General features: G+C 32.1%; 1 pseudogene; it reads right to left on the reverse strand.

The window, feature by feature from the left end:
• Nucleotides 1–539: 539 nt before the first annotated feature.
• Nucleotides 540–15,725, reverse strand: part of LOC141551121 (isocitrate dehydrogenase [NAD] subunit gamma, mitochondrial-like) — a 51,061-nt pseudogene continuing 35,875 nt past the window's right edge.

The raw sequence follows: 15,725 nt of genomic DNA on the forward strand, positions 1-15,725 counted from the left end.
CTTTCTTTTTCCACTTTATCAAATCTATCTTTTAATGAGTTACATGCCTTTTCCAAACCCTTTTGCAATGTTTTAATTTCCTTTCCTGATTTTTCTTCCAGCTCTCTTTTAAGATCCTAGTAGAGCCTTGTGTGATGGGGAAAGGTTATATCAATTTTGGGGGTTTCATCTGGAGACAATATGCCTTTAGTTGCCTCAGGGTTTGAAACCTGTTCTCTTTCACTATAGAATATGCCTATTGTCAAAGTGCTCTTTACTTTTTTTACTCATTTTTCTTTTAAAGTTAAGATCTTCTTTTAGGGTGGGGGATGTTTTTTAAATGGCTGTGGCTATGCTGGGTCAGTGCTGATTCATTCCTGGTGCTGGCCAGGTCCCATGAGATATTGATGTTTAGGGGTTTGCTATTGATCTTTTGTGTTTCTGTTGGATGTTTTATAACTTCTCTGCTTATCTACTGGCTTGCAACCAGGGCAGAGTGGCCAACACTGCTATAGATTCTTGTAAATTCCTCCCCATAGATTCTCCACTACACAGAGTTCTCACTGCCCTGCAGATTCCACACTGCCTACAGAGTCTGCACTACCCAGGAACTCTATGTTGTCTGTGCTGGCATTTGTGCACAGCTGTTTGTGGTAAGCTGTCTCCCTCCCATTTTCCATTGAAACAGACCTTTTCTTGTCTGTTTTTTCCTTGGAGATTCTCTGCTGCATGGAGTCTGGATCACCACATGGAGACTGAACCACACCACCCTGGGACTCTGCACATTTGTGCTCAGCAGCTTGTGCTTTCACTGCCTCCTTCCTGTTTCTAACTGAAACACAACTTTTCTTGTCTGTTTCCTCCCCATAGCTTCTCTGCCGCACAGAAACTGCACTACATTGGGTATCTGAGTTGTTTACACTGGTTGTGCTCAGCCTTGTGCTTGGCTGCTCCCTCCTGTTTCTGATTTTAACAGACCTTTTCTGGCGATATTCAAAATTATTTTCTGCTGATAATTTGTTGCACTCCCACTATTTGTGGTTTCTGCCTGTCCAGAGCTAATTCTGAGGCTAGATTTGCTAATTAGTCTAAGAGTTGTAGAGAAGGTCAGAGAGAAATGTGTGTTGTCTCTGTTTTCTTGGCTCCACCCCTAGAAGTCCTATTTTTTTTTTTAACTTCCAATTGTATTCATCTCTCTTTTTATTTTTAAATTTTCAAGTTTGGTATTTGATTGGGGTTTTCCATTTGGTCTGTTTCTAGCTTTATTAGTTGCAAACCCAATTTATTGATTTTTTCTTTCTCTATTTTATGCAAGTAAGCATCTAAAGATATACAATTTGTATAAAGAAATACAATAAAGATGTACTTATTATTGCCTTGTCTTCACCCCCACAAATTTTGGTATGTTGTCTCATTGTCATTCTGTTGGATGAAATTTTTGATTGTGTCTATGATTTGCTGTTTTACCCATTCATTCTTTAGGATTCATTTAAAATTATAGTTTCCAATTATTTTTTGGTCTATTTTCCCCTGGCCTTTTATTGAATGTAATTTTTATTTCATTGTATGTTTGAAAAATGCATTCATTATTTTTTTTCCTTTCTGCATTTGGGTTTCAGGTTTTTATGTCCTAATATATGGTCAATTTTTGTATAGTTCCATGAAATGCCTAGAAGAAAGTATACTCATTTCTTGTAAAGGGCTAGAACTGAGCAATGCACTTGGATAATGAAGCACATGAGACTAATTGCCAATTGGATGGTTCCCTATTAACTTGTTGAAGGTTGACCCTCCCAGCTGTTCTGTGCTGACTTGATTGGTGGGACAAAGAGGGGGAAATGACTTGTGTGGGAGGAGTAAGAGAAACTTGGGTGGTGGAACTCATGCTCACTTGCACTTGTGACCTGGCATTGGAGGTGACAGTAAAGATCTAGAATAAAGACGTTTAGTGATCCTGACTCCTGCTGATTTCTGGGAAGATAGAGTTCCAGCAATTTCTGTCTCCATTCAATTTTCTCTAAAAGTCCATCATACCTAACTTTTCCAGTATTCTATTTACCTTTTATCCCATTTCACAAATTCAGTTTTTTAAAAAGTTATCTTGTTTTTCCATTTCACAAATTTTGCTTTCCTGGAAGTTGTTTTCTTTTGCCATTTTATCAAATCTATGTTTTAATGAGTTATATGCCTTTTCAAACCCTCTTGCAAAGTTTTCATTTTCTTTCCTCATTTTTCTTCTGGCTCTATTGTAAGATATTTTAAAATTTCTTCTAGAAGAGCCTTGTGTGATGGCAACAAGTTTATATCATCTTTTCGGGCTTCTTCTGGCCACACTTTTTTTTTTTTTATTCTCCTCATGGTTTGAAATCTGTTCTTTTTTTCACTATAAAAAGCTGTTTATTATTAGAGGTCTTTTTGCTTTTTTATTAATTTTATTTCAAAATGTTGAGATCTGATTTTAGGCAAGGGAGGTTGACCAAGCTTCCTCTACAAGCAGTAGTGGATGCACTGGGTCAGTACTGAATAACTTCTGGTGCTGAGGGGCATGGCCAGCTTTCATGAGATTCTGGTGTTTTGGGGTTTCCTATTTACCTTTTGTGTTAGTGTTGGATGATTTATAACTTCTCTGATGATCTACTGGCTAGCAGCTAGGGCAGAGTAGGCAACACTTCTATAGATTCCTCCCTGTAGATTCTCCACTGTGCAGAAGTCCAGGCCTCAGGACACTGCACTGTCTGAGCTGGCACGTGTGCTCAGTCTGTTTGTGCTTGTCCTGTCTCCCTTTATGCCCAATTGCAACAAACTTTTCTGGTGATCTTCGAAATTATCTTCTGCTGTAATTTGTTGCACTCCCAATATTGATGGATTCTGCCAGTCCAGAACTAATTTAGAGGCTGCATTTGCTAATTAGTCTGAGAGTTGTAGGATAAGGTCAGAAAGAAACGTGTTTCCTCTCTGCCATCTTGGCTCCACACCATCTTAAAACTCATAAGAATATAAAGTAGTTTTCATGACAAGAATGATGATAATTTTTTATTTTATCCAGGAGTTTTGTTATCTAAACAACTTACCATTATACTTCTGCCAATAGTCTTCTGTCATTTCTAATGAAGAAACTCTTCTGGTCATCATTTAGTGGGTAACCATTGATCTGTTAGTCTTCTTAATTTCTGTTATTTTCAAAATTACCTATAATCTTAAAGATATCTATCTTGTGATTTATCTAGAGATACTTATGCAGAAAAGAAAACATGAATCAAAAAAGTCAACTAAGGTTTTATTTAGGCATTGGAATTCCAATGCCTAATGGGCATAGTTCCCCTAATACTGTAGAGTGCATAAAGTCGAGTATTTCCCAATTCTCATTGAAAGATGCAGAGTTAAAGAAGCCAACTGAAGGTAAAGGATAAATGAGCTAGCAACTTCACCATTTAATTGAAATAACTCCTCATTTACCACCACTGTTATAGGACAGGCAATGACTAAGATATGAGAGAGATTTTTTTTTTAAAATTATTACTATTTCACACCAAACAAGTTCTTTCAGTGTGGCTTTGAGCCACACTGGTAGAAGTAGAAAGATAATTTGTGATTTCCAAAATGCCCATAAACAAAGTCAGTATGTGTGTTTAGCCAGAACCAGGAAGAGGAATTCTGAGTATGCTCTATGTAATGGTTCTTATTTTACTTAGGAAGAAATATATTGTCTCCCAGATCTTCAGTTGTTTCCTGATAACAAATAGCAAATGTATCCAGTAACTTTAGGCAAATCACATAATGACCCTACATTTCCTCATATAAGTAATGAGTAAGTAGACTCAGTGAACTCTAAGATCTTTTACAACTTTAAATCCATGATCTTTTGATATTATACTGTGAACCCACTGATGTGGTATTCTTTCCTGGCATATAACACACACAAACACTTACACATTCACAGCAAAGCTAAAAAGGTACCTTTTAGATACCATATCATAACCTTTCCATGTCTTTCTAGAAGTAAATTCCCATCAAAGAAATAGAGAAGTAGAATGTTAAAATAACAGATACCTTGGCCAAGGAAACAAGCAGCTGGAGACAGAGAATATTTCAGGAATAGAGGCCACAAAAACAATGATATTTTTAATTTATTGTGAGTTGTTGTATTTTCTCCTTTTTCATTATTAATCTTTTTTAAAAACAATTACATTTGCTAATGGCTTGTTAATTTTGTATTGTTGAGAAACTAGTTCTCAGTCTTATTTATCAAGTCAATTAGACTACTATTTTCTCTCTTGTTTATTTCTGTTCTTAACTTTATATCATCCTCTTTTGTAATAATAATAACAAAAAAGAAGAAAAAAAATTCTATTACATTATTGCTTTGGTTCCTGATTTGTTTCTTTAGCTGTAAGCTTTATTCAGTTAAATATATTAGTTTGATGTTATTACTATTAATGTTCAGTGATACAAATGTTTCTATATCCCCTACATCTCATGTCTTTGAAATATCATTATGTATGTTTGTTTTTCTCTACCTTTCCTTATCCTAATAACTGTTGACTATAAGTATAAATGTTTACTCATGCTGTTTTTGTTATGTCTACTTTTATCCTCTGAAAAGTGGTCATGCAAAATTTTTGAACTTCTTTAAGGTTTCTTGATGACATATGTGATGAGGTTTTATAACTGATTTTCATGTCTACTTAAGCGGGATGTAGATACCATGGCACTCTTCATATTTCTGTTAATTCCATTGTATTGAATATGTATATAAAATAGTGAGAAGGGGGTAATTTACTAAGGATGAGCTAGATCATAAATTAGACATAGTGATTCAGTGAATAGAACACTGGGCTTGGAGTAAAAAAAGTAATCTTCATGAGTTAAAACTCTACTTAACTTACCTGTTTGACCTTTATATTTAAAATGAGCTAGGGAGGAAATGGCAAAGTCCTTTCATATTTCTGCCAAGAAAGCCTCCCAAATAGTGACATTATAACAGAAAGATGGAAATGAATAAGGTAGAAATGATACAAGGATATCCAAGTAGAACTGTTTATAGGACACTTGAAAGTAAGGAATTAGTATCACAATGGATTATTTTTCTTTTTTCTTTTCTTTTTTTCTTTTCTTTTTTTCTTTTCTTTTCTTTTTTTTTTTTTTTTTTTACTTTGGAACTATTTCATATTAAATATATTTTATTGCTTTCATTTTCTTTATATATATTTCCATATATTCATGCATATATTTATAATTATGTATATGTGTGTATACTCTCCAAAAGCATATTTTTCTATTTTTTTTTATTTTAAAGGAAAAGTTTAAAATACAATGATTAGAAATAATTCATCTGATGTTTCTCATGGCATTTTATTCTGATTGATTCTGATGCTGCTTAGATGCTGCTTAGAAGGAGTGACATATCTTAATCTTCTATCATCTATTTCAAATGTTAAAACTAGTAACTAAAAGGAAGTATATTTGTGGTTATTAATTTATTAATAGTTTTTATTTTTAAAATGTAATTCACTTTTTAATTATAGATGGAATTTTGATTTTTGTTAAAAATAGCTCTTTTCCTTCTTTTCTTTCTTTTAAAATCTGGTCTGTTTTAAACATGTTTATTCTTAGTAAATGAGAACATATTTTAGTGTTTATTACCATTTTGAGTTTATCACACAGTTTAACCCCAAATCCAAATAAGGTTATTTCTATAATTGATATTTCATGCTCATCCCAACATAGATTTCAAATCTTGATTATAATTAGTAACATGCAAAGTATTTATTTTAAGATATTTTCCTTCTATCAGTTTGGAGCAGGTTGGAGATGTTACTTTATTATTCTAGGGATCTTCATCTGAGGTAGAAACATATTGGGAACCTTGCTAGCACCAAGAGTTCCCTGATCTTTTGCCTCATTCTTTTGATTCCTTTCCTTTGAAACATTGCTCAGAATATATATTTTCTTTTTTAATTGTGTAAATGTTTTTGGATATGATGGGAAACTCTCTCTTTCTATAGTGATAAAGAGCACTGAGGATTATCATTTGGTCCATCTATATACTCTTAGATTCTGATCTTAAACCTTGTCATCACTCCAGTCCTATCTCCATCTTTTCCATTTACCCTTTAGAGGAACTTTCTTTTCTGTGGTGTGATTGTGATTTAGAGTGTGAACTCTTTGCCTGACATATATGAAATGTCTAATATTTGCTTTTTAGCTCAATAATTGAAATACTGCAAGTACTTAATACATTTTCATTCATTACTTCTTGTTAAAATTTTCCAAAGTTTTCTTTTTCATAATTTTAACATAACTTATTTTAAATTTGAGAAATATACTAATTTGAAATTAGTGATTTCAAATAGTAAAATCACAACTATGAAGTATAAAATGTTATCTCTACAATGTCTCTTGTTTTTTTGTTTTTTTTTTTTTTGATTAAATATTCTATATATTTTAATTCTTAGTTTATTATCCAAGACAAATAAGCAAGATATATTTCTTTGTTATTTTTGAAAAGCTCAATGTTATACTAATTGTTATATATGCATATATACACATATATAATTATAATTATATAATAATAATGCTAATTATACACATTATATATATATATGTATATATATAAAATTTATTTTCACTGTCCTTGAAAATTTGTTTTACTTTTTTTTTTTTAAATTTTATAGCTTAACAAAGCATAGCTTAACAAGATTTCTTTCATGCTGGGATAATATATCATGTCTCCTCTTAGTAATGTTTGATATTATATATATTGGAAAGCTTTCTCTCACTATGTCCACAAATTTATAGTTTATTTATTTTTGTTGAGAGACTGGATCCTTTTAGGTATCTAATTGGATCCCCATTAATATAAAATTTTCCTCTAGATTTGTCTTTTTTAATATGCATTGCATACTTATTAGTGTTTTATTTTCATTCTTTTATGCATTAAGCTTGTTTGTCAATTTCATTTTTGTTATCTGTGACTTCATTTAATCATTTAATTCACTTCATTTGATAAATTCAATATTGTTTTTAATTTTTAATATCACTTTAATTGTTCCTAAATATTCATCTCAACCTACATTAAATGAATTATTCCTCATTTATTTAGCATATGTATTATTCACTATAATTCATCATTTGATTTTTTTCCAAATGATTTTAACTTGATGCTTTAATTTTTTTTTTTTATTCTAAGCAGGGATTCTCAAACTATGGCCTGTGGGCCACATGTGGCCCACTGAGGACATTTATGTGGCCCACCAGGTTATGGCAAATGGGCTGAAGGGTGGAGACAAGAGTGTGAGTTTTTGTTTTTACTATAGTCTGACCCTCCAACAGTCTGAGGGACAGTGAACTGTCTCCCTATTTAAAAAATTTGAGGAGCACTGTAGGATTTATAGGAGATTAGGTTCCATATTCTTTAAGAGCTGGGGTAACTGAGGAACAAATGGGTTAAATTACTTGCCCAAGATCATGGAGACAACTTTGTAGCAGAGCCAGGATTTTAATTTTACTCTTGAGACTCCAAAATCTGTTGTTTGTACAGGTACTACATACAATGCCTCCAAAATTATAAATATTTTGCATTATAGATTTCTTTTCTTTATCTTTCTTTTGTTTTCTTTTCTTTTCCTTTTTCTTTTTTATTATTTATTGCTATTGTTTTTTTTTTTTTTGATTTATTTAATTTTGAACAAATGAATAAATTTGAATGAACATTGAATTTTCTTTTGAGGAATGGAATATTAACAGAGGAAGTCTTAGCAAACATGACTTCTGTGGGACCCAAGCTTACTGTTTTCTCACAGAGATTAAATTATATAATAGGACTATTGATTTGATGAGACTCAGGCACAATTAGGTCTCTCTTCTCAGTCTCATCTGGGTGCTCCAATGGTAGTTCAAAGAAGGGGTAGGACTAAGAATCAATAATTCCTGCTCTCTCCTCAGATAGCAAAATTTCCTGGCAATTGGGTGTGAAATTCTGTATGAGGGAAGACATTAGTTTTCATCTAGGTCAAAAAGAACTGAAGCATCCAATATTTTGTCTTAGACAATAGGTGGTCCTTAGGGTCCTTGATAAAGTCCACTTACTGTAGCTATTTGAAGGCCTTGGGAAAGAGAGGGTTTATGAATCTGCATGTCTCAGGTAAGGTAATGGAGTTAGGAAAAGGGAGGATTTCATAGTCTTATGTACAGTCCATACTCTATCAGATAAGAGGAGATTCTTTTCTGATAATGGTCATTTTTAAGTCAAATATGTTTGATATGTTTTGCCATGTATCAGCGGATATACATTTTTACATAATTCTTGCCTTCCTAATGTTTTCTAGCTAATAGTGGAATATGTTGGTAAGAAATAATACAAATCAGTATATGGAATATGCATAAGAAAGATGCAGAATGTTGTATGAAGTTTGGGCAGCAGGGACAATTGGCTTTTACTACAATTCTATTACAAAGTCCAAACCCCATTGATGAAGTATAACATGTCTTTTTGCTGAATGGAATATATTGTAATTTATTATTATTTTTTAAATAAGAAAGAATTTAGAACCAACAGAGGCTTCAGGGCCATTAAGTTCAACATGAGTGATATATAGATAAAAAAGGAAATACAAAAAAGGTGAAGGAATTGTCTTAGATTACACCCAATGGCATTCTGATAAATTTTAAAAAAATCAGTTCTCAGAAAAACACACACAAATAAAAGAGTTTTCATTTTACATTACATTATTAATATTTTATTAATTAAGTGTAGATAACCAACAAAATGCACCATGATTTGTAGCATTTGCAGATTGCTAAATTGTAATTATCCAATCTGAAAATTAAACAATTGGGTCTCATGTGTGGGCTCCAACACATTTCTGATTCATACAGTTAATACATATCAAAGATATGATCTGAATCTAGGTCTTCCCTATATTTATAAATAATGATGATTTTTGTTCTAATTTTAAAAATTCAACACCCTAATCTTTTACATAACAGATCATTCTTTTTTATATATAATAGTGAATAAGAGAAAATTACATATACAGAAAGATGGAAGATCTGTTCCTTTTTCCAAAGCCATATTGAGGTATGTTTACTCAAGTAATTTCAAGTTTCTGGATGCCTTGTAAATTATTTAAATAGAGTTAGAACAGCTCTTAGGACAAGAATGTGTAGTGTGGTATCTTAGAAATACTGAATTTGACTTCATACATCTTTGTCTGAAGTAAGGTCATTATCCCAGACATCCTTACCAGAGCTCAACAATGCTTTAGTGAGTATTTTGACCTAGATATCAAGCTTTTCATTCAAAAATGGAACCATTGTATTGCACTGGCAACATGATAAGTAATAGGGAAAAAGTCACAGAAAACTGATGGTTGAAAATTCTTTTTATTGTCTTTATTCTTTTGTTAGACCAAACCAATTCTCATCAGGGACCAAATTCATTTGTAATTCATTTTCTTGACCCAGCTGGTGGAGTCTAATTGTAATTGCAGTATCAGCCTAAATTACCCCATGCTGTTGTGGGTGACTCACTTGTACTATACTCTACACAGTTAACAAGAATAAAGCAATCCTCAGTTCAAACAGCTTCCAGAGAAGTGAACACATGGGGCACAATTTGGATCTAGATTCAGAGAATATGCTCATTAAAACCAATGGGTGTTTTGCACAAGCAAGGACTCTGGTATTAGGCCTGTGGTGAGCATGTTACTATGGAAATAGCTATTGTCACTAGACACATTTATGTATTTCTGACCTACATTATCTAATTACATTTACTTTCCTCAAAGGGATGTTATGAGGATTTATTAGTTAATTTTTGTAAAGCATGGACAAGTAATAAAAATGCAATGTAAGTGCTAAGCTGTATTATTTTTTTTTCCTTTTGGTATGCCTTAAAGACAATTCTATGACAATACTCTACATGCTTTTCAGATAGTTTTTTTTTTTTTTTTTTTTTTTTTTTTATTTTTTTATTTTTTTTTTAACAATTTCAGTTTTTAATACTCGGGCTTTTTGATTTTCCCTGGCAAGGCAAGCAATGTCTTGTTATAGCCTATTAAATTCAAATTCAATTTTTTATTTACATTTAATGGATACATTAATTGTGATTGATTTTAAGAAATGAAATAGTAAAGGAGGAAGGTAATGCCTTCTTTTGCACTAAAAGTCAAAAGTCTTCTCACTAACCACTGCTATAAGCCTCAGTTTCCTAAAACATAATATCCAGGTTTTGAGTAAGATAACCTCTAAAGTTTCTTCTGGCTATGCTTTTATTTGAGTGACTTTTTTGTCTCCCCTTTCCTATAGAGATAAAACATACATTTCTTGGAAACATTGCTTACCTCCTATGATATATTAATGCATTGATTGTATATGGGGAGTTAAAATGTTCTTCAGGAACCATCCTGGGGATCATTTATATCCTAATTTTGCTCAACCACATGAGTGATGTTTTATTTGGATGCCTGAAAAATAGTGTGAGCTGTTGGTGGTGGCTTAGTGCTGAAAAACCTTGGTACTTTGTGATGATGAGGAAGTCCTCTTATTGGCTGCTGAACAAGAAGAGCTGATGACTCAATAAATATTTAGAAGCAATCTTTCTAGACAACACTGGAACAACATTGTGAGATAGCTTCTTCTAGTCAAATTCTCAAGAAATTGCAAACAGAGGGTCAGGAAAAATAGAAAGCAAATTATGTGAGATAAAAATGAATGATAATAAAAATAACCAACATTTATATAACATTTTGAAGTTTTCAAAGTGCTTTTGCCAAAGTTATCTTTTGATTTGATCCATATAGCAACCCAATAGAGTAAATATTATTATCCCCATTTTACAGATGAGAAAAGCGAGGATGAGAGAAGTTAAGTCACTTACCTAAGGGCACACTGATAGTGAGTGTCTGAGACAGTATTTTAACTAATATCTTCTCCATTCAAAGTTTATCATTCTATCCACAATGTGACTTACCTGTCTCTGTATTAAGTATTTATTTTCATCAATCATTTCCCAATGTACACCTTGTAAAGTTCCAGATAATATAGGTTGTAGTTTATTTTCCAATTATGCTTTCCCCTTTGGGTTTTGAGCCTAGCATAATAATTTAATAGAATAAGCAATAGTATTGTGAGTCTACAATCTTGGTGCTTTCCATGCTTCTGTTATTCTTAGAGAAATGAAAAGTTTATTTGTTATGGTTTCCCTCTTCTTCCCTCCTCATGTCATATAAGAAAGATCACCTTTCACTGCTATCCACTCCTTCAACCAATTCACTTGAAAAAGTTAACCTTTATTACAGCCTTGTTTGGTTTGTTGTGAGAATCGAAGGAGACAATATTTGTGAAACATTTAGCATAATACCTGGCTGTTAGGATATTTTTTTAGCAAATGCTAAATGTTAAATGCAATAGTCTTTTATCAATCTATATTTTCCTTTATATCCCTGTAGAATTTGTCACTGTGAGTAACATCCTCTTGGAGGTCCTCTCTTCTATGGGTTTTTGTTCTTTTCATTTTCTTCTTATCTATCTGGCTCTTCCTCATTCTCCTTTGAGATCCCTTCTTTCATTTCATACTCACTAAATTTGTGTTTAATCTAGTACTCTATCCTTGGCTCTCAAACATTTTATGTTTGTACATTTTAATCAGTAATCACATCATTTCTCATATGTACAATGGTCATCCTTATGCTTATTATATATAAATATATATATATACATATGAACATATTGGGCATTTACATAATATACATATATATATGGATTTATATGTGTGTACAAACATATATACCTTGAAATGTATAATATATACATACGTCAAAGTAGATAAATATATGGATGTAGAAATAATTTGAGTGCATATTTATACACATGCATATATATGTAAAACATGTATATCTAAATTTAATATCTCATGAGAAACAGTCTTGTATCAACAGATGACTCTTGGAAACTTCAAAATTACTGTTTGCCCACTGACATCTCAACATTATCACATACAAAACAGAATTTATTTTCCATCAAAACTGACTACATTCTTAATTTCCCTATTATTATCTAAAGTACCCTCATCCCTATTCTCTCAGTTACTCAGGATAATGTCATGTTTGAGTCTTCATTTATACTTATCCCTATGTACAATGTTTAAAATCATATGATTTCTACTATCACAAAATTTCTAATATAAATCTCCTTCACCTTGTAGTAGGTGGTAGATAGTAGTAAAGGCCATTATTTTCTCCCACCTAGACTACTGAAAAATCCTTCCCATCAGTAGCTGTAGTTCAAGTTTATTTTCATCCCTATCCATTTCCCCCCCCCCCAATTTGCCTCCAGTGGGATTTTTCCAAAGCAGGGATCTAATCATGTCACATAACCCCTTTACCCTGACCCAAAACAAATATTCAACCAACCCTAGTTACTTCATATTACCACCAGAATCAGATATACAGTCCCCTGTTTGGTATTAAAAGTCCTTTGTAATCTGATTTCACCTTGCTTTAGCAGTCTTCTTAAATTTTATTCCCTTAATTCTCTAATCTAGCACAATTACTTTAATTGATATTCATTACATGTGACATTCCACAACCTAATTCCATGAATTTGCATTAATATATCACTTGAATGCTTTCCTTGTTTATTTCTACATCCCCTGGATTTTTTCAAGATTTTAAGACTCAGTTCAAATGTTATCTTTTAGAGAAATCCTTTCTCAATCCTCTCATAACATTAATGATTTTCCTTTGAAATTGTTTTTTATACTTTGTAAATGAAATGCAGATGCACACATACCCCCATATGTATGTATGTGTGTAATAAATAAACACAAATAAAAATGTCATATATGTATATAGATTTTTCAATTTTGCCATTCTCTTTAGGAAGTAAGTTCTTTCAAGTCTGGAACTTTTTGTTTCTACTTACTTCATTTGCCTGGATTTATTTTGTTGCCTGATACATGCAAAATCTTGAGATGAGACTTTAAGCCTAAAAACTTACCACTATCTCAAGTAGTGAGAAACATTAACAATGCTGATACATGGTTTCTGATGTTAAGGACTATAGTTGAGAAAATACGTAGCTAGGTTTTACTGACATAGAAATAGCAATTTATTTTTTATTTGTATCTGAATTAGATTAGTGACTTGCTTGAACTATTCCCATATCTGATTTCTCATGCCACCTTTTGTATCTGGTATTCTGACAACTAGCCTGCATATTCTCCTATCTAGTCAGAAGTGTGAATGTTCCATCATTGCTTTGTGAATTCCATGTATTTATGAGAAATGCATTTCCCAATGATGAGATTTCTATTTTGATTTAAGAAAGCAAAGCTTTATATTAAAACTTCAATTGTTTTATATTGATAATTATAATTGACAATAAGATTAAATTTAATTTCACTTTCTAGTATCAGAGGATTTGGATAATTGTATAATAGGACTGGTCATTCTGCTATATTCAATGTTAAATTTCTCTTGTAAAGACCTATTGTTACCTATTGAAAAAAAAAAAAAGATAATTTTGTTCAGATAACCCAAAGGATAGATGCACCCATTTAATCTGTTTAATTTTTGACATTTCATCATATCAAAAAAGATAAATTACACAATAAAAATACTTGATTTCATAATGTATGTATAGGGCTTGGTCCATTAGAATTAACAATATAACACTGAAAGCATTAGTCAGATAGAAAGAGCTTTCTATTTTTGTAACAAATTACTTCAAGATCAGGTCATATCAGATCAAAGTCATAGTGTAAAGAACCTGAGCTAGAAGATAGAATACTTCTATCCAACCCTGTGATCATGAAAAAAATAATTTTGCCTTTCTATTTCTTATTTAAATGAATGAAGTTGGAGTAGATGGTTTTCTAAGGTCCTTTCTATCACTGAAGTTTAATATATCAGCTAATTTCAAGTCCTGTTGCAAAATATAAAATGTTAGCATTTTAATTTATTTGTTGAAATACAAAGTCATTGTTATTCAGAAATACAGCTAATGATTGCATTGAAGTCAGTATGCTTTTAGTTAAACATTTGTGTAGATAGGATCTTAAGTCCTATAATTCATCTTCTGAGCCTTTATTAGTCAACACTTCTGTTTTAATCTATCAAGCATATGCTTATGTAGTAATAGCTAACATTTATTTTGTGCTTTAAAGTTTAAAAAACCTTCCTTCAAAATCATATTGTGAAGGATATTTCTCTAAATTTACAGGTGAGGAAAAATATGTACACAGAGATAACATGATTTACCTAAGGTCTCCATCAATGTCAGCTCATGTACTCTAATCTTTTGAATCTAAATTGCTTGAAATTTAATATCTTGTTCTTAGCCTTTCCAGTTTTTAGTCAGCATTGCAATAGTCCATTTATCATTATTTTGAAGTCAAGCTGCAACTACAATCATATTCAAAGTCACTGTGACAAAAATCTCTCACACGTGTTTTTCAGGAAATATGAAGAAAGTGTTTTCCTAGTGGCCTCCCACTGAGAGTGCCAACAAAGTGAGTACATAGCAGAGAAACAGGTGAAAATAAGATTCTGAAGACCTTCCCAAACTCTTTCCAAGGGGTACTTATATCATAGTTATTGACAGAATACTGATATATTTTATAATATACTTTAAAATATATTATATTTTGGGAATACTTTGGGAAACTGGGTGGAAAATTTCTGCTCACATTTCATAGAAAGAGAAAAGGACAGATACTACAAAGTTTATAATAATTTAAATGTTTTCCATTTAAAGAAGTTTCACAAATTATTTTCATTTTTATACAACCTAACCAGTATAAACTGTTGCTATTGGTCATTCATTTGCTCATATTGGATATGATATTCTTTTAAACTCAAACAATTGCATTCTCTTTACTTTCTTTACTTCTTTAGACAATATTCACTTCCAATTACCAATGTCAGCTTGTGCAGTCAAGAGTTTTCACAACAAGTGGAAAGGGACCTGTATGTGCCAAAATGTTTTTGGCAGCTCTTTTTGTAGTAGCTAGAAACTGGAAGATGAATGGATGTCCATCAATTGGAGAATGGTTGGGTAAATTATGGTATATGAAGGTTATGGAATATTATTGCTCTGTAAGAAATGACCAGCAGGAGGAATACAGAGAGGCTTGGAGAGACTTACATGAACTGATGCTGAGTGAAATGAACAGAACCAGAAGATTGCTGTACACTTCAATGTTGTATGAAGATGTATTCTTTTTTTTTTTTTATTCATTTTTCCAAATTATCCCCTCCCTCCCTCCACTCCCTCCCCCCGATGGCAGGTAATCCCATACATTTTACATGTGTTACAATATAACCTAGATACAATATATGTGTGCAAATACCATTTTCTTGTTGCACATTAATTATTAGCTTCCGAAGGTATAAGTAATCCGGGTAGATAGACAGTAGTGCTAACAATTTACATTCACTTCCCAGTGTTCCTTCTCTGAGTATAGTTATTTCTGTCCATCATTGATCAACTGGAAGTGAGTTGGATTGAAGATGTATTCTGATGGAAGTGGATATCTTCAACATAAAGAAGATCCAACTCACTTCCAGTTGATCAATGATGGACAGAAATAACTACACCCAGAGAAGGAACACTGGGAAGCGAATGTAAATTGTTAGCACTACTGTCTATCTACCCAGGTTACTTACACCTTCAGAATCTAATACTTAATGTGCAACAAGAAAATGGTATTTACACACATACATTGTATCTAGGTTATATTGTAA

This window comes from Sminthopsis crassicaudata, chromosome 1 (genome assembly GCF_048593235.1).
Source record: "Sminthopsis crassicaudata isolate SCR6 chromosome 1, ASM4859323v1, whole genome shotgun sequence".
Classification (NCBI taxonomy): Eukaryota; Metazoa; Chordata; class Mammalia; order Dasyuromorphia; family Dasyuridae; genus Sminthopsis; species Sminthopsis crassicaudata.